Source organism: Tursiops truncatus, chromosome 1 (genome assembly GCF_011762595.2).
Source record: "Tursiops truncatus isolate mTurTru1 chromosome 1, mTurTru1.mat.Y, whole genome shotgun sequence".
NCBI lineage: Eukaryota > Metazoa > Chordata > Mammalia > Artiodactyla > Delphinidae > Tursiops > Tursiops truncatus.
In genome coordinates this window covers 37,684,766-37,702,702 of record NC_047034.1, presented here as the reverse complement: position 1 = coordinate 37,702,702, position 17,937 = coordinate 37,684,766, and the positions used below count along the sequence as shown (strand labels likewise).

Sequence of the window (17,937 nt, the reverse complement as noted above, 5' to 3'; positions counted from 1 at the left end):
ATTCTTAATAATATGAGCTCCCGTGATGTGCTGATCTCCTACTATGTGACTGGTTGCCGGGCCACCTTCTTACAGACCTTCACTCTGTCCCTCCCTCCCACCTTTGCAAATCACAAGCGCCTCCCTCTTATAGATGAGGAAACTGCAGCTTATGCTGAGGTCGGAACACTGTTAACGGCACCTGCACGGAATGCCACAGAGATCGGAACGCAGGTCTATATAACATCACTGTATAGTGAGTCTTAAGGGTGGAGCAAGTGCTGAACCTAGAGCTGGAGAAAAGAGTGATTAAGGCTCTGTTCTTGTCCCTCTGCGGAGCTTGCAATCAAATCAGAGGGACTGACCAAGGTGCTGAGTCAGTCAGAGGGACTGACCAAGGTGCTGGTTTGGGGCAAGAGTTGGTAGAATGAAGATTTTAGTTAAACGTATGACCTGTTGTTAAGGCTAAAAGATCACCATGGAGGGTCCCCAGCCACAGCTTAGTTTAGAAACAGCTTGCCTCTTCTTCTTGAACCTTCTGATGATCATTTCCTAAACTTGAATTTGAATCTTCTTGTCTTTACTTTATAATTGAGCCAAATTCCACTCAGACTACTCCATGGAGATGTAAGATAATACTGTTTTTAAATTTTCCAGATCAGGAGACAAGAAAGTAACATTTATTGACATTTGCTACATTCAGAAAACTTCATACACTTGAAAAACATTTTAATCCTTTTAGACACCAAGATACAGAAGCTCTCTGTTCATCTTCCTTAAGAATGAATCCATGAGTCAGCCTGACTCTAAGGTAATATTGGTCACCCATCTCAAGGTTCTCCTTTTTGTATTTCCTAGATAGTGATCATATGACGTCAGTGGCACTTTTAACTTTTGCAAGTGTCTTCTACTGTTCTGTTCACAGTAAATCTAAAAGCCCCAGCTGTACAAGGCAGGGACTTACTTGTGTGCCCATTCGATTGAGGAAACTAAAGTAAACACACGGTGTTTAGCGAGAGGCCACTAAATTCCTAAGAGGAGAGATAGAAGGAGAACACAAGTCTTTCTATCCCACCAACTTTTAAGTGAAACTCCTCTTTCAATTAAAGATGAAAAAAAAGAAAACTTGAAAACCTACAGGAGCCAGTCACTAAACACAGTTTCTTCACTTATTACAACAAGTGTTCAAGTCAAGCATGGTGGTCCTTGTTTTACAGATGAGAACTGAGGCTCAGGGAGGTTATGTAATGGTCCCAGAGTCACACAGCAAGTGGCAGGTCTGCTCTTGTCATTGCAGCCCACTGTCCCACATGGCTAACTTTTCTACAGGATCTTTCAGTTGAACGTGTTAAAAAAAAAAAAAAAAAAAAAAAAAAAAAACAAGGCTAACTCATCTAAAAAGAGGAAAAAAAAATCTAACTTTCTCTTGCCCCATCTACCCTCTCACGGCCATCTCACCCTCACCTGCCCTTTCACGGTGGAGCCTCTTCACAGAATAATCTACTTCCCCAGAGTTCCCTCCTGAGTTCACTACCATCATGTTCCTCCCTTAGCTCCCACATGCCTGGCTCTTGCCAAATTGCTAGGGCCAACTCACTGTTATCCAACAGCTGGCCTTTTGTATGTGTTTCCTTTGCTTCTTTCCAGCCTTTGACACTGGTCCCCTGTTTCTGGAAACTGCCTTCCCTTGGTTCTGGGCCACTAATCTCGTTTTCTCCTTTCTCTCTGACTGTGTCCTCTCTTGTGCCAATTCTCTTTGTTAGCCTTTAAGTGTCTGTGTTCCCCCAGAGCTCTGTCCTCAGGCTTCTGCTTGTTCTCATTTATCCAACTAATGGTGGTTGCAAGTTTATTGTGTGTCAGGCCCTGTGCTAGGAGCTGGGGGTCAGTGACAGAGTGATGATCAAGTGGTTTGAAATGTGAGAAGCTCATCATGCTCTAGTCCCTCCCTGCTGCCCATCCAACCCTTCATTGGCCCCAACTCTGCTTTGCACAACTGCTGCGGTCCCCAGATCTCAATGAGCTCTCTCTTGCCTCGCTCGGGGCTTTTGCAGTGGTAGTTTCCTCAGCTAGGAATGTTCTCAATGTCTGTCCCTGTGTTTGCTTAACTCTTTCTCATCTGTCAAGATATGGTTTGGGTATCATCTCCTCTGGGAAGGCTTTTGTTACTCACCAGAGTGCTCCAGGAGCTGCCTCTGTGCTCAAGTTCATCACAGAACTTACACACAGAATAATTGCACCTGTGTCATTATTCTGTCCAGTCCCTGATGGCAGGAGCCAGCTCTTTGGCTCCTTTGTATCCCCGGCACCTAACACAGTCCTTGATATGTAGCTCTTTGTAGAGTGAATGAATCAGGCTTGCCACGACTGGTCCTTTCCAGCCTGGACTCCTGTCTTTCCTCCACCTGTACTATTCCTGATAGCCTGTGTTTATCCACCTTGACTGCACATGATAGTCACCTGCGGGGGGAAAACAATGCCGGCCCTTACCCATTTCAATTGAATTAGATTATCTAGTGGTGGTACCCAGTCATCTTCGTTATTTAAAAACTCCCCAGTTGTTTCTGATGAACCGGAAATAATCATGAGTCGGATCTGTCTTGGTATCTCAGCCCCTAGCGCAATGCTTTGCATATAGTGGGTATTCAATTTCTAGAATGACTTCTAGATTTCTGGAATAACTGAGTGGCTGCCTAAAAGCCTAGCGCTTGCATAGTCAAATCTAAGCCAGCCATATCCAGTCTCTAAGCACACTCACACAGAAAGCCAATTCTCCAGGAAATTTTGCTTCGGAAGGATTTGGCTCCCAAAAGGTATTACTCAGTGTTTAGTCCCCTTTTTTACAAAATAAATAAAGTTTTCAAAGCCTAAATTAGCTGCTGATTTGTGTAATTTAGTGACACAGAATTTTTGTTTTAACCTCCGGAAAAGCAGTAGTCAAGGAGGTGGTGATTGGATGAGAAAGGAGTAGATGGAGATCGCTGGTTTTCATTATGTGAGAATTTAGAAGGTTTGCCATGGTTTCTGGTAAATGCTGGCAAAAGTCTGTTTTGCCACAGGCCCTGTAAAAGCACTAACCTGCTTCCTTTTGATGTTGCTGGCTTTTCTTTGGCAAGGGAATAAGACCTAGCCAAGTCTGTTGGGGCTAGAGCAGGGCAGGGACAGGGAGGTTACAGCGGAGGGGTGACAGCATCCAGCTCCCTTCGCCCTGTTTCCTCAGGTCATTTCTGCACCTAGAAACTCCTTGAAAGTCTCAGTGATCTCTAGCGAGTTGTGAGGGTACATACGTGGGGGCTTTCCCCTCCACTTTCCGTTGCCATCCCAGCCCCAAGTTCATAGGACAGAGCTCTGATATCAGGGGGCTTAGTCATTGTCATCGTCTGGCTGCAACAGCTCCCGCTGGTGCCAAGCACTCTACAGGGAAAGTTCATGACCATAAACTTATTGAAGCTGCACAGAAACACCATGACGGGGGTGTTGTTACTACCATTTTGTAGACAACAAAACTGAGGCTCAGAGAAGTTCAGTGACAATGTCCGGCTAAGTGGCTTGTGCCGCATTATCACAGAGTTATATATAGGGCTGCATTATCACCCCAATCTCCTGACTTTCCATCTAGCACTCATTCTACTACTGGGAAGGTGACCCACTCAGGCTGGAGCAAGAAGGCTCAGGACACAGACTGGCCAGGAGAGAGTTCTTCTTGGAGTGGACCAATGAGGTGTGAGGGGCAGCATTGGAGCAGAGATGGTGAGGGTTTTGGGGTCTCTAGAAAGGCTGAAGAGGTGGGAAAAGCTTGGAGCTGACTTAACTCGGCAAAGAAGTGAGAAAGGGCCTGCTGGGCGCCATGGCTGCCTCATTCCATTCCTGGAGGTTGGGCAGAGACGTCCAAGGCTTCTTCCCTCGATTTGGAGTTTGGGGGGAACTCAGTAAACAGGCATATAAAACCTAACTGAACTTGTCATTATAATCCCATCAAAGGTTAAGAAACTGTTGGAGGATGGGTGGGAAGAGAGAAATCAAGCGACCTCTTGGTGTAGCTGTCTTGTTTACCACTGGCATCTTCTCTATCAGTGCTGTGTTTTCCATTTGTCAGGCTATAACGATAGCAGCTTTTATAAGTAAGCAGCTTTTTGTAATGAACTTGTTCCAAATGTGTATTCTGTTCTGGGAACTCTCTGTGCTCTGAAGCAGCTTTATAATTATTGCCTCTGGTGGAATAGCCAGGCTCTATCTGGCTTTTATGTAGCAATTTCAGTTGATCTGCCTCTTCCTCTTTTAGCTTCAAATAAGGAAGATGAAGGGATGGAAACATATAATGATAGCTTTTTTTTTTTTTCTTAAAAAGAGTGCTTATTATATACTAGGCATTGTTCTAGATGTTATGCATTCATTTTTTCATTTTATCCTAACATTACTTGGGTCTCAGGTATTTTTATAGGCCCCATTTTTCAGATGAGGAAACTGTGGCTCAGAGATTTTGAACAAAGTGTTTAAAGTTACTCAGGTAGTAAGTGGTAGAGACAAGATCTGAACACATGTCTGTCTAACCACACAGCCTGTGTTCTGGACTCTGCTTGTGTGTGGTGTGGGCTGCTTATGCCAGTGTGGCATTGGGGGTGGGAGGAGGAACTTAGGACACTCACTGATGCTGTGGAGTCGTTTGCCATGTTGGTCCATGCAAGAGGTGTTGTAATTCAGTGCCGATGGCTCTGTAATTATGCATCATTTTCTGGTCTTTTGCTTTTATAAAGGGAAATAGAAGAATTTCAAGGCTCTCCACACTTGTTACAGCCCATAGTGATGCTACCTTCTTCTTGGTATATGGCTGTACCATTTATCCCCAAGCTCAAAAAATGTTCATATCATACATTGGCTTCTATTTTGCAACATGGACTGTTAGTTACCATCTTATTTGAAACCCTGATCCTGTGCAGCTGAACTGAGGCTGTTTTGGCTCTCCTTTCTCCCCATCCTGCACGCTGCTCCAAGGGGACAAAGGACCAAGTGGTCTTCCATCGCCTCCATCTGCTACTTGAGTGGATGCTGGCCATGGACGACCAGCTCTGGGGTTAGTTGCAGCTCAGATTTCTGCTCCACCACATTCTCACTCTGGGACTCTGGATCAGTCATTTAACCTCTCTGAGCTTCTCTTTCCTCATCAGTAAAGTGGGGATAATAATCGGAATGTCTACCTCATAGGTTTGTTGTGAGGATTAAATGAAATGATGCATGTAAAATGATTGGCTCCATAAATTTGGGCACTGTTATTCTCTCAGCTCCAATCTAGTCCCTGCGGTTAAGGATTGGGAACCACTAGCAAATCATTCCTAGTATCCTGCCTTATTTCAACAAATGCGCACAGAGTGCCAAGAGCAAGGTTGTCTCTAGGACACTGTTTCTTAACGCATCGCTCTTCCCAATGTCACTTTATGGGGTTAAAATGTACAATGAGCAAAGTTTGCTTTGGAGAAAGCCCTTCCATTTCCCACTTATCATCTCTTCCCCCTTGTTGCAAAGGCTTCCTTTTTTCACACCTGGTACCCTCCCACTGACCCTGGACTCCCCCAGGGCTCCTCATGGGAACACCTAGGCACCTGGAACTTTACCTCCTGGTTTTTTTCTTTCTTGGCAAAGGTGTTTTTGAAAGTATCATCTTTAAGAATAAAAAATGAAAAGACGTGACCAACACCAAGAAATTACTTCAATAATTGGTGACACATCCATTCAGTGAAGTACTGCTGGACCCTTACCTCTTGATTAAGACAGAGCCAGGCCCTTTACTGAGAAAGGGACATTTGCTTGCTCTGACCCAGGAGTGGATTTGTTTGCCTCCAATTAGTTGGAAAATCGAACTTGATCTATGAAGAAGACAGATTTATAACCTGAGCTGATACATGACTGCCCTCGCTTTGTTGTAATAAAAGATGAAATCGCTCCACTGGGGGCTTGGGTGGACATCAGGCTGGGTTTTTAATGACTGTTCCCTCTGATTTTCAGAGCCTGAGTAAAGCCGGCTGGGATGATCAAAGAGCCCTTCATAGTAGATAAAAGATCATTTGGGGAAGCTGGAGAGGAAGAAGTTTGGAGTGTTCGTTTTTTCTTTGTTTTCTGTTCCACCCCCTTTCAGTGGGACTTAATGATGCTCCTCTAGGTGGGAAAATAGATCTGTTCTGGCTAATTTTCCACAGAAGTCCACGAAGACCACGTGTCCTCAGGACAGATGGCTGCCAACATGGCCTCCACCGTGTGTAAAGGCTGTTTCTCTCCGCTTTGAGCTTTCCTATCTCTGCCTCTCTTTAGCCGTTGATTTACTTTTGTTCCGTTTTGCCACACTCTCCTTATAGCTTCTGCTATAAGAGCTTGGCTCTGTCTCCTGCCATCTATCCTGATATCCTCCTGTTTCCCTTCTTTTCCCTTTGTCCTCCCTCCTCATCCTCTTTCCCACTGCATCACATTCTCTGCCTTATTTGCCTCTCTCCCTTTCATGGTTTTATTTTTGACACTCCTCTTTACCTTTTTCTCTCTCTCTTGATTCTGGTTCGTAATATCTTGAAAGAGCGTTTGATAACGTTTGCCTGACCCTGCCTGACATGGGGTGAGTGATTCTCCTCAGGCAGCTTTTGATGTGGTCTGTGTGTGATTGATGAAAGCTGCTCAATTTGCTTTTCAAAGCCCTGTTTATGGAGGGCTTGGGTGCATCTCCTATGGATTTCACTCTTTTTCTTTCCAGAAACAAGTCCAAATTATAGGACAAAATCATACCACTTCCCATGTGTTCATCATCCTCACAGATGCCTTAATGTGCATGAGAGAAGGACCACATTGCACAATCCACCTTTTTTTTCTTTAAGTGTTGTTATTCCCAGAGTCCTCATGTCAGAGATTTTTAGACACAAAGGATGTTCCTTGGGCTACGTTTAATTTGAATACAACCTTCAGCCCAAAAAGGAACTTAGATTTGGACACTGACTAATGAAATAGAAGAAAAATGCCATCACTGTTAATACGAGAATCTAGGCACATTAGGTATCCTGGCTACTTACGATATGGTCAGCATAAAATGAGAGGAGCCAGAATCAGAAGAATTGTCGGCAGCTTCTGGTTCTAGAAAGAACAGTGGGTCAAGTTCTTTCCAATGTTAATCACTCTAGATCCCAAAAGCGTATGAGAAGATGAGGGGTATTTTTCAAATGGTTCAGGTTTCCTGCACTGTTGTTTCTGCTTTTCAACCTAAGAAGAGGATTCTTGCACCTGCACCAGAAGGCTTACACATTCAGCTGCTTGAAGAAAGAGGGGTATACAAAATAGTCAGTAGGAGCTCTTTCTAGCTCTTAGATGCTCTGATTCTGAGAATCTAATACTTTAGGTATGATAAATATAGTGCATTGAAAAGATTACTGAGTTTTGGGCTAGAATACCTGAGTTTAACTGCAGATTTGGACAATTATTAGTTGAATGATTGTCAGTAAATTTAACATTTTTTTTTTCAGTTTTTTTAAACAGCTTTACTGAGGAATAACTTACATGCCATAAAAGTCAGCCATTGTAGGTGTACAGTTCAATGATTTTTAGTAAACGTATAGAGTTGCGCAACCATCGTTACAATGCAATTTTATAACATTGTTTTATAAATCTTTTAACCTCTCTCCATTTTTTTCCCTTCACCTTACGATTGGACTTACACAGTGGATTTATTACAAAAATGACCTCAATTCTAATCCTTTTATACATGGTGACATGACTTTTTTGCTCCTTCCATTGAGAGGTGGAATTGATTTCCCCAGCCCTTGAGTCTGGGGTTGGCCTTATGACTTGCTTTGACCAATAAAGTGTGGTCACTGTGAAGGTGTGCCTGCTCTGAGCCGGAACCTCAAACAACGCTGCATGCTTCTGCTTGCTCTTTTGGAATCCTGTTATCTCCACTGTGAGGATAAGGTTGGGCTAGCCTGCTGGAAAGTGAAAATCATGTGGGGAGAGGCCCCCATCATTCTTGCCACCCCGGCTTAGGCCATGTTAGATCAGCCCGCCCAGCTGCCCTCCAGCTAAGCTTCACCAAGACTGGCCAAGCCCAGCCTGGCTCAGCAGCACTGGCAAGCCACCCTGGAGACCCACAGATACAGCAGAAGGGGGCTGTTGGAAGCTACTAAGCTTTAGGGTGTACGATATTTTGATTTATGATAAGAATAGGCATTGGGTCTTCCACCCCTTCCGGTCATAGAGCTCCTAAAACCCTTGGAATTTCCTAAGCCTGGAGAGCTATAAAGGTGTCTTTTGTTATGTTAATGAGGTGACATTTGGGAAGCACCTAAGATGGGGGATGGTTTACAGTAGAGCCAACCACTTGATTAGAGGGTTGGCTCTTTCAGTCCCACCCCCTGACCTCTGGGGAGGAGAGAGGGGCTGGAGGTTCAATCAGTCATGACCAATGGCCAGTGATTTAATCAATCATGCTATGTAATGAAGCCTCAATAAAACCCCGAAGGGACAGGGTTCAGAGAGCTTCTGGTTGGTGAACACTTGGAATTGTGGGGAGGGGGCATGCCTAGAGAGGGCACGGAAGCTCCGTGTACTTTCCCCATGCCTTGCCCTCGGCACCTCTTTCATCTTGCTGTGCCTGAGTTATGTCGTTTTATAATAAACCAGTGATCTAGTAAGTAAAATGTTTCTTTGAGTTCTGTGAGCCACTCTAGCAAATGAATCAAACCCAAGGAGGGGGTTTTGGAAACCTCTGATTTAGAGCCAGGCAGTCAGAAGTATAGGTGACAACCTGGGCTTGTGATTGGCATCTGAATTGGGGGGCAGTCTTGTGGGACTGAGCCCTCAACCTGTGGATCTGATGCTGTCTCCAGGAAGATAGTGTCAGGATTAAGTTGAATTGTGGGACACCCAGCTGGTGTTGCAGAATTGCTTGGTTGGTTTGGGAAAACCCCACATCCATTGGAATCGGAGTCAGAATTGTTAGGGTGGTTTGTAAAATATCATTAATGTGGCAAGAAATAACTGATGGGGGATCATGAGAATCAATTTTTAAAAAGCTATAAAAACATCTAGCCTTCTGCCTATTACATAGTAGGCTCTCAGTAAATTAAAAAAGAGATTCAATTTAACAAACATTTATATAGGCCCTTGTATGTGAAAAGTGGTATGTTTGGGGTTATGAGGGACGTAGAATTGAAAAAAGACATGATGTAAACCCTTCAGGAGTCAGTTCCAGTCAGAAAAATAGATACTTACCCAAACAGTTATAATATAGGACAGTCTGTCCCTCTATTCTAACATTTATGTCTAAGTGGTTCCCCCATTGTCTGCAAATAACCATGTTCTTCTTTTCTTGGTATTTCATTTTGTTCGAAAATGTGCTCAAGGGGCATAATTTATTAAAAACTCCCCAAACAGCACATTGACCAAAATTAAGTTTTATTGGTGTGTCCAAGACAGTGTTTGCATTTATAGGAAATAGTCTATATGAAGCTTGAAATGCCTCATGTAGCTAAGGAAACAGAAAAGCAGACATGAAATCAGAGCCAGGGTGGGGAGGAGAATGAAAAGGGGAGAGAGAGAGGTGGGTGGGAAAGTCTTAATTTCTAAAGCAACCAGGAGCTTTAATTCTAAGGATGCCTAAAAGTAGAACACTGCCTGGGCAGATTGTTTTTACTTGCCTCCAAACTATTCTAGAGGTTTGGGAGGTTGGGTTTGAGGTAGGGAGGAGAGGAGGAAGGAGTGGGGTTTGCAGACAGGATCTTTGGAACCCAGGATTCCTGTGGTTGGTTGGGTTCAAGCAGATTCCTTGAATTCATACTCTCCAGGGAGCAAGCCGTCTGGGTAGTCTGACAGCACCAAGAGCACTGTACAAAGAGCCCTGGCTTGGGAGCCTGGGACCCTAGTTCCAGTCCTTACTCTAACAGTAAAGAACCCTTGCTGTGTGACCCTGGACAAGTCACTTTCCCTTCCTGGGGGTTGACCTAGATGATTTCTAAGGTCCCTTCTAGTTCAAAGAGTCTATAACTTCAGGTCTAATTCAGCCACTAAGTTGAAGGAGGAGATTGAAATTGGAGCAATCCAAGACAGATAGAAAGGCCTTCTGACAATATGCGTGGACCTTCGGAAAATGGGGCTGTTCAGAAAACCAAAACAAAGGCCAGTGGGTGAGTCCTGCAGATCTGGGAACCCTCCCCACTGCTGCACTTACTGTAGTGAGTTCTGACCAGGCCTTTCCTCAAGGACTCCAGAGGTCCTGGATGCTCCCTGACCAGGGACCTGACCACTGGGTGAGGTCCCTGCTGGGCCTGTTGAAAGGCCGCCTCCCTTTCCTTCTGGGGCAAGGGTGTCAAAGGGGTTTCTTAAAATGCACTCGAGCTCTAATAAAGGGCTGTCTAAACAAGGATAAATATTCCTAGCAGTCTGGTGGGAGGAATGGGGGTAAGAAGGTGGTCTTTTTTCCTAGCAGTGGAACTAGAAGAAACTCAAAGAGTAAAGAGCTCTTTGCCACAAGTAACTCCCAGAAGCTCAGATGAAATTAGCACTTTCAGTGCTGGTTAGGGTCTCTTTTAGAATGATAACTATCAACTATCTCAGGGATAACTGAGCATGCCTTTGGGCAGACACAGTCCTTGTCACCTCCTTCTGGAGCACCCCTGGGAGGTGGTAAGGGAAAGAAGCTGCAGAAGCCTCAGCTTCAGCCACCATGAAGTCATGTGGCTTCCCCCCATGGAGGGGGGCCTCTGAAATGCTGGAGGTTCCTATCTTCCCTGAGGGGCAATAAGGAAAGGCCCATGCCATGGGAGGCTGTGGACCACCAGGTGTGAGTATTCCCAGGCCACTGCAAGGCTGGGCTACCAAAAGCTAAGCCTAGGGATGGCTTGTGAAATGTGATTACATTTGGTTCCTTTTTCACATCAGAAAAGAAAACAGAGTACAAACAGCATCATTCAGGTCCCTGTCCTTTTCTCCTTGTGTCATTCTCTTGTTTGTACTTTCCTCTTCCTTTTTTCTAATACTGTTCACTCTCACCTCCAGGATCATTCGGTCACTGAAGTCCTGCCACTCACCACAGATTGCCCAAACTTAGTGGCATGAAACAACCATTTCATTCTGCTCATGGATTCTGTGGGGCAGGGGTTCACACAGGGCACGGCAGGGATGCTTTATCTCTGCTCCACAATGTCTGGAGCCTCAGCTGTGAAGACTCCAAAGCTGGGGGCAATTCAAGGCCTTGGGGCTGGGATGGTTAGGAGGCTCCTCCATTCACAAGTCTGACATGGGGTACTGGCGATGGACTGGGACCTCAGTGTGGCTGTCGGGCAGAACACACACACATGGCTGGTCCATATCCTTGAGCTTCCTCACAGCATGGTGGCCTAGGAGCAGCCTTACACAGTGGCTCAGGGTTCAGGGCTCAGATGGCAAGTGTTCCAGCAAACAAGGTAGAAGCTGCAAGGCCTTTTCCCACCTAGCTGAAGAAGTCATGGAGCATCATTTCTGCCACATTCAGTTGGCTACAACAAGTCAGAAGCCTGCCCAGATTCAGGTGGAGGGGATATCAACCTACCTCTCCCTGGAAGGACTGTATAAGTATTTTCAGACATGTTTTAAAACCTCCGCAGTAGCCCACCATCACTCTCTGTCCTTTTTCCTAAAAGAAGCTCCTTCCTCTTCACTTCTGGGATCCCAGAGTAATTTGGAGGTGACCATAGGAATGTTGCTCAAGTGCTTCTCGGTTCTCTGGCCATGGTTGAGTTTCAGAGTGGCAGCAATTCTGTGGGAATTTACTCTTCTTCAGTATTGACCCTCCACTGTTTACTTGCCATTGGATGGCCATTTGGGGTCCCTGGAAGTGGTTTGGCACCCTCTCGTGTGTCCTTGCAGAAAGAGCTGATTGATAATGAGCCGTGCCCAGTTCAGCACAGATCTCTTCTTTGGCGATACCTCCATGCCAAGCCCTTGCCTCACCAACTTTCTGACTGAAGTGGTTTCTCCCCCATGGGGCGGCTTGGAGAGAAAGGCTCTCAAGAATGTTCTAGAAGGCATCGGCCTGCAGTGCCTAGCACAAAGCCGGCACTGGCACTTGCTCAATAAATGACTATTGAATAAATTAACCCTGGCTTGCATGGGCTCTAGGTGACTCAGAGGGTCTGATTCAGCCTGATTCACCAGAGGATCTGGGAGGATTTGACCAGTGGAGAGCCCTGCATGTTCCCGGAGGGAGGCTGTGTGTGTGTGTGTGTGTGTGTGTGTGTGTGTTCATGTGCGTGTGTGTTTTGGAGGAACTGGGGGCATGTGGGGATGGTCCTGTGTAATGATATTGTGGGCTAGGCCAACAGCACTTGTTGCCATGGTGACCACCTAGCTTCTGCTAAGCTGCCCCTGCTTCCTTACCTCTATTATTTGGAAACTTTTCTAGACACCTTGAGCAAACCCTCCAAGTGTCAGGGCAATTGTCAAGTTTCCAGGAGGCTCAGACCACAGCTGCTTCCTCTTTTCCTACCCAAAGCGTGCAGATAAATCACCAGAAACTCTCTGGGTGAGTCTGACCTCACCACATGAAGGACCTATTTACAATAGAGTTGAGGGTTGTCTGCAGGGGCGGGGTGTGGGTGGGTGTCCTAGGCCTACAGGGCCCTTTGTCAATGCAAGAAATGATAAGAGTAGCTATGCTAGTCAATCAATCCAACTGGAGAGGCTGGAGTCCCAGGAAACTTTTAGGAATGATCTGCTATTTCTCATTTAAGAAAAAGCAAAAAACAAGGACTTCCAGGCTTCCCCATAGGGAGGGAGCTGCTGGCTGGGAACATACATCCACAGAGGCAGGCACTGCAGACTGACTGTGGGAGTCTTCACAGCTCTCAAGTGAGCTTCCTGTGTTCTCTTTCCTTTTCATCAGGCCCCGTGCAGATCCACGGCCTATGTGCATTAATTCTCCATGCCTACGCATCAGCATCGTGGTAGGCCTTTATGTATGTTACCTCCAAGTCTGAACAACATCTCAATGAGCAATGGACTATTATCTCCAATCTACAGATGAGAAATTAGAGGCCCAGAGAAGTACATTACATTGCCCAGAACACACTACTAATAAGTGGATGAATCAGATAATTTATTCATTCAGTAAACAAACTAGATTATGCCTTAAGCTATGTAGAGAAAAAAAAGAAAACGTTGAGTTGGTTCTAGTTGACAAGAAATTCACAGTCTAGGAGAGGACAACAGCAATTATACAGCAATATGGTAAGTAAAATGATAGAGCTATACACAGGGAATTGGGTTAAGCACCAAGGGGACATCTAATGCAGCTTGGGAGGGTCAGGGAAGACTTCCTGGAGAAGGTGATGTTTGAGCTGAGGGTTAAGGATAAGCAGGAGTTAGAAGAAAGTATGTGGGGTGGGGCAGGACATTTCAGAAAGAGTAGGTCGCACAGTCAACGTGTGGAATTAAAAATAACAAGATATGTGGAACTATGAGCAGTTCACTGTTGCCCTGCGGTTGATCTGACTGGAGTTTATCTGACTTCAAAATGCAAGCCCTGGGCTTCCCTGGTGGCGCAGTGGTTGAGAGTCCGCCTGCCGATGCAGGGGGCACAGGGTCGTGCCCCAGTCCAGGAAGATCCCACATGCTGCGGAGCGGCTGGGCCCGTGAGCCATGGCCGCTGAGCCTGCGCATCCGGAGCCTGTGCTCCACCATGGGAGGGGCCACAACAGTGAGAGGTCCACGTACCGCAAAAAAAAATAAAAAAAATAAAAAATAAAATGCAAGCCCTCTTCCCACTCTGCTTGATCTCCTCAACTAGCTGATTTTGGAGGTGCGGCATATGTGACACGTTACAGGGGCTTGGGATGCCCAGTCTTTACTCTTTAAAATTCTGTTACTGAATTAGCAGAATGTGGGAGGTTTTTACCAGGACTTTTGCATTGTGAGTTCTCAGGAGGGCTTAAAGAGGATCAGGAGGGAGCTGGGCAAAGGCCGTTGACTAACCGAGGCAAAGTCAATTCAGCGCCATTGCTCCGTGGCTGCCCGACAGCAATTTGGAAGAAGGAGGCCAGAGATCACCAGGGAACAATGGCTCCTGGGTTCACTTCCACAAAGCACATTGTGATGAGTCAGAATGAAGCAACAGTTACCTACACCAACATGTCAAGTTGACAGCAGATGAAGAAATTATCTCAGTGAAAGACCAGGGCTGAAGATGGGTGCAGTCTAACAGTGCCAATGATTTTGCTGTGTTCTTTCTATTTTTGGTGGGAGTGGGGTGTTGGGGGACTGTATGATACATGCATTTATGTTTCCTCCTACTAAATAAGTGGATCTGTTTCCGACAGGTGGTCCCCCAAATTGTCCTAACCATTTGGCTTTTTGATCTCCTTCCTTTAATAGGTCTTCTTGTGGTGTCACTTGGAGAGGACCTGTGGACACTTCTGGAGTCTGTAGGGAAATATCTTACCCTACAACCCAGGCCTGCTGCAAAGAGGTGGATTTTCTGTTCTGCTGTGACAAATTCTATAGGAAGGATAACCGTGACCAAATAAGTTAAGGGACCTTTGTTAGAAGTTCTTTCTGTAATGGACACAACATTGTAATTCAACTATACTTCAATAAAAAATAAATTAGGGCTTCCCTGGTGGCGCAGTTGTTGAGAGTCCACCTGCTGATGCAGGGGACGCGGATTCGTGCCCCGGTCCGGGAGGATCCCACGTGCCGTGGAGTGGCTGGGCCCATGAGCCATGGCCGCTGAGCCTACGCGTCCAGAGCCTGTGCTCCGCAATGGGAGAGGTCACAACACTGACAGGCCCGCGTACCACACACACAAAAAATAATAACTAATTAAAAAAAAAGAAGTGCTTTCTGATATGGGGCCTGGAATCATAGCACTAGGAGCTGGAAATAACCTTTGTCCTTTTATAGGTCAGAAAACTGAGTTGAGGATAAGAGGGAAGTGACTTGCCAAAGGTAAGAGTCAAATTTGACATAGAACGAGGATAAAATCCAGTCTCTTGACTCTAAACCTGGTGCTGTCCCCCATGCTGGTGTTCTCTCCATTGTCACAAAGCCTAAACTACTGTTTAATTATCTTTTAAATGAACATTGCTCTTTACCTTTTCTTTGCTAAAATATAACCACTTGAAGAACCATATTTTATTTGTAGGTTCAGTGCCCACCACATTGCCTAATACAGTAATAATGTCCCTAGAATATTTCTACCCTTGAATGTGTATACAGAGGCCCCATTGGGAGCTGAGAGTTGGTGGCTCATTTTGATTTAAATGGGACCTCACGTTTAACAGGTCTTCCTGTCTATTATCTTGCCTGGTCCCTGTTCAAATCCAGCTCTATTTTCTGGGTTATTTTTGCATTCATAATCCTTGACAAGAAAATCCTCCCATCTAATCTTTGCTTTATTTCTTTGTTTCAGGAGATTATCTAGCATGTCTAATAGAGCGGCAAGTCACGTCCCGCGGCTCCAGGCCTACAATTCCCCAGCATACCAAAATCAACCACAAGACTTTCCTCCGACCTCACCCAAGTCAGGGCATAGGTGGGGCTGCTCTCTGCCCCTTGGGGAGGAGGAATCTATGACCAAATGGGTATGTTCTTTCTTGATTTCTCCAGGAGAGGTGGAATACCACCCGGAGAGGTGGTATTCCTGGATGATGGGGTACAGGGAGTCTGAGTTTAACTTTCAATGAAACAATGCAAACTCAGACCTAGGGAAGAATTATCCACCTGAGAGTTGCTGGAATATTGGTGAAATATCACTTCTTGCTATTTAATTCATTCATCTGGGATTGAAAAGACATCTCTTGGGGCTGATTTAGGTCAGTGGTGTCCAACCTGTTTTAGTATGGAGAGCACATTTTAATTTCAAAAAATTTATAGACCTGCAGATAAAGATACTTACACTTTAGGAATGCACTGGGAGAGCAAATATTAATAATAGAGGCTATCACCTTAAACGGGATTTGAATTAATCACCACCTTATCTATATACTATCCCAAATCTGAGTTGTTGCTTTCCTTCTGTGTTTCTGTAACTCTTTGTCCTCACCACTGGCCTGGAAACCCCACAAGGCCATAGTTGATTTGTTCACTATCTGTTGTATACTCGGCACCTAGCACAGTTCCTGGTACATAGTAGGCACCTTATGTATATTTGTAGAATGAATAAATTAGTACATTAGAAGTATCAGAATAGTTGACTAAACAGTATGATTCATGTACAACTATAGGTACTGATTCACACAAAGATGGTGCCCCTGTGGGGTCCCAGGGCCCACAGATTGGAAATCACGGGTTTAAATTTCCACACTTGGATCCAATATTTTCTTCCATTTTCCCCCGAGGGAGCTTAGTGTTCAGCAGACCACAAATACCAGTCTCTGAGCTTAGAGACACATGATAACTAAAGGTGGGAGCCTGCACCAGTTGACATTCCAAAGGCCAAATGGAAAGTCTAGGAAGAGGACAGAATGCATGACTTAAAGAAGGCTGGGACTTCCTAACACCCACGGCAAAGGGGAGGTTGATGACAGCTTTCCTCAAAAGCCAGTTTCTAACATTTGTAGGAGCAAAAAGTAAGCTAATCTCCGGGAGCCTCTAGGCTGTGTAGTTGGTATTTCAACCCCAAACAGACTTGCAAAGGTACTTTGCCTGTTTCCTCTGTCACCCTATTTGTGTGGAATGTTGATAACTGAAGCGACACACAGTAAATGTGTCTTGTAAGACATTGATTGGGAGTGGAGATGAGTGGGGAAATATAAGAATTGAAAGAAAGAATGCTTGATTTAAAATATGTGAATGTGTCCCTGCCTCACTGAGTGTGTACATTAGTATTTAATTGCTGACATCTCTCTTCCTTCTCTAGACAATGGGCTTCTTCTCTTGATTCTCCCTGCTCCTTCCTCTCCAAACAAAGAGAGGATGGTATTCCAGGTGTGAACAAATCAGGGCGGTTTCCTGCTTCAGATTCAGAGATTCACAGCCCTGAGGAAATGAGTAAAAGAGAGGAGGGGAGAGAGCAAAAGAGATGAAAAGCAGAATCTTTGCCACCTGCTATTTAGTGATTAGCTCCCAGATAAGGAAGGCAGAGATGCATTCCAGGAGCTCAGGACTTGCCCAGACGGAACTCAGAGTAAAGGAGGGCTTGGTGAAAACTGAAGCCAGAAAAAGGCAGTGGCGGGGGTGGGGGGTGGGGGAGGGGCACTGAAAACACCATCCATTAATTTTCCTCAAAGCCCCTCCATGTCATGCAGCTCTTATAAATTTAAGACCCTCACTTTACCCATTTTTTTGTTCCACCCCACCTCACCTGCTTTGGTTTATGTAAAGTAGTCTTGTAAAGCTCTGTCACGAACTAACGGTGTGACCCTGGGCAAATCACTTACCTTCTTAGATACAGGTCTAGTGGTTGCTATCTCTCTCTTTTTTTTCTTAATTGGGGTATAGTTGTTTTACAATGTTGTGTTAGTTTCTACTGTACAGCGAAGTAGAGTTCCCTGTGCTATACAGCAGTTTCTCATTAGTTATCTATTTTATACATATTATTGTATATATGTTAATCCCAGTCTCCCAATTCATCCCTCTTGAGTTTCAGTAGCTTCATCCAAAGCATAGGAGAAGAAATCAACAATCACAACCAAACAACCAAACCCCAAATCTCCTAATGCTGGGCAGTAGAAGCCCTGGCGAGTTTGCAGTGAGCAGCCTCTGTTCTTGTTCTTAGTTTCAAGCACACCAAGCTTTTGGATTAAACCACAGTGAAAAGCAAGCACTTACTCTTTCCCTCACGGAGGAGCAGGCTGATCCACTGTGAGGTTTTCCTTTCTCAGTAGAAAGGGGTGAAAATAATTTCTGCACAGCCTACCCTTCTGCCTGTGGCACCTGTGGCCACAGACACGACCCAGGTCTGAGCAGAGGTGCAGGATGCTGTGTCCTTGTCTGGGGTGCATGGCCTCTTCCCTCACCAGCCTT

The 17,937-nt window shown here is 45.2% G+C and overlaps 1 long non-coding RNA gene across 4 annotated transcripts in view; it reads left to right on the top strand.

Annotated features, from left to right (window-relative positions):
- LOC109552980 (uncharacterized) overlaps positions 1–17,154 on the top strand; it is a 47,202-nt gene extending 30,048 nt beyond the window's left edge. For 3 of the 4 annotated variants that reach the window (XR_012330960.1, XR_012330958.1, XR_012330957.1), the window contains 2 exons: positions 12,860–13,203; positions 14,347–17,154. This is a non-coding gene — a long non-coding RNA (uncharacterized lncRNA). The remainder of the gene's footprint in view (positions 1–12,859; positions 13,204–14,346) is intronic. The other variant, XR_012330959.1, reaches the window with a different exon arrangement.
- Positions 17,155–17,937: the final 783 nt, after the last annotated feature.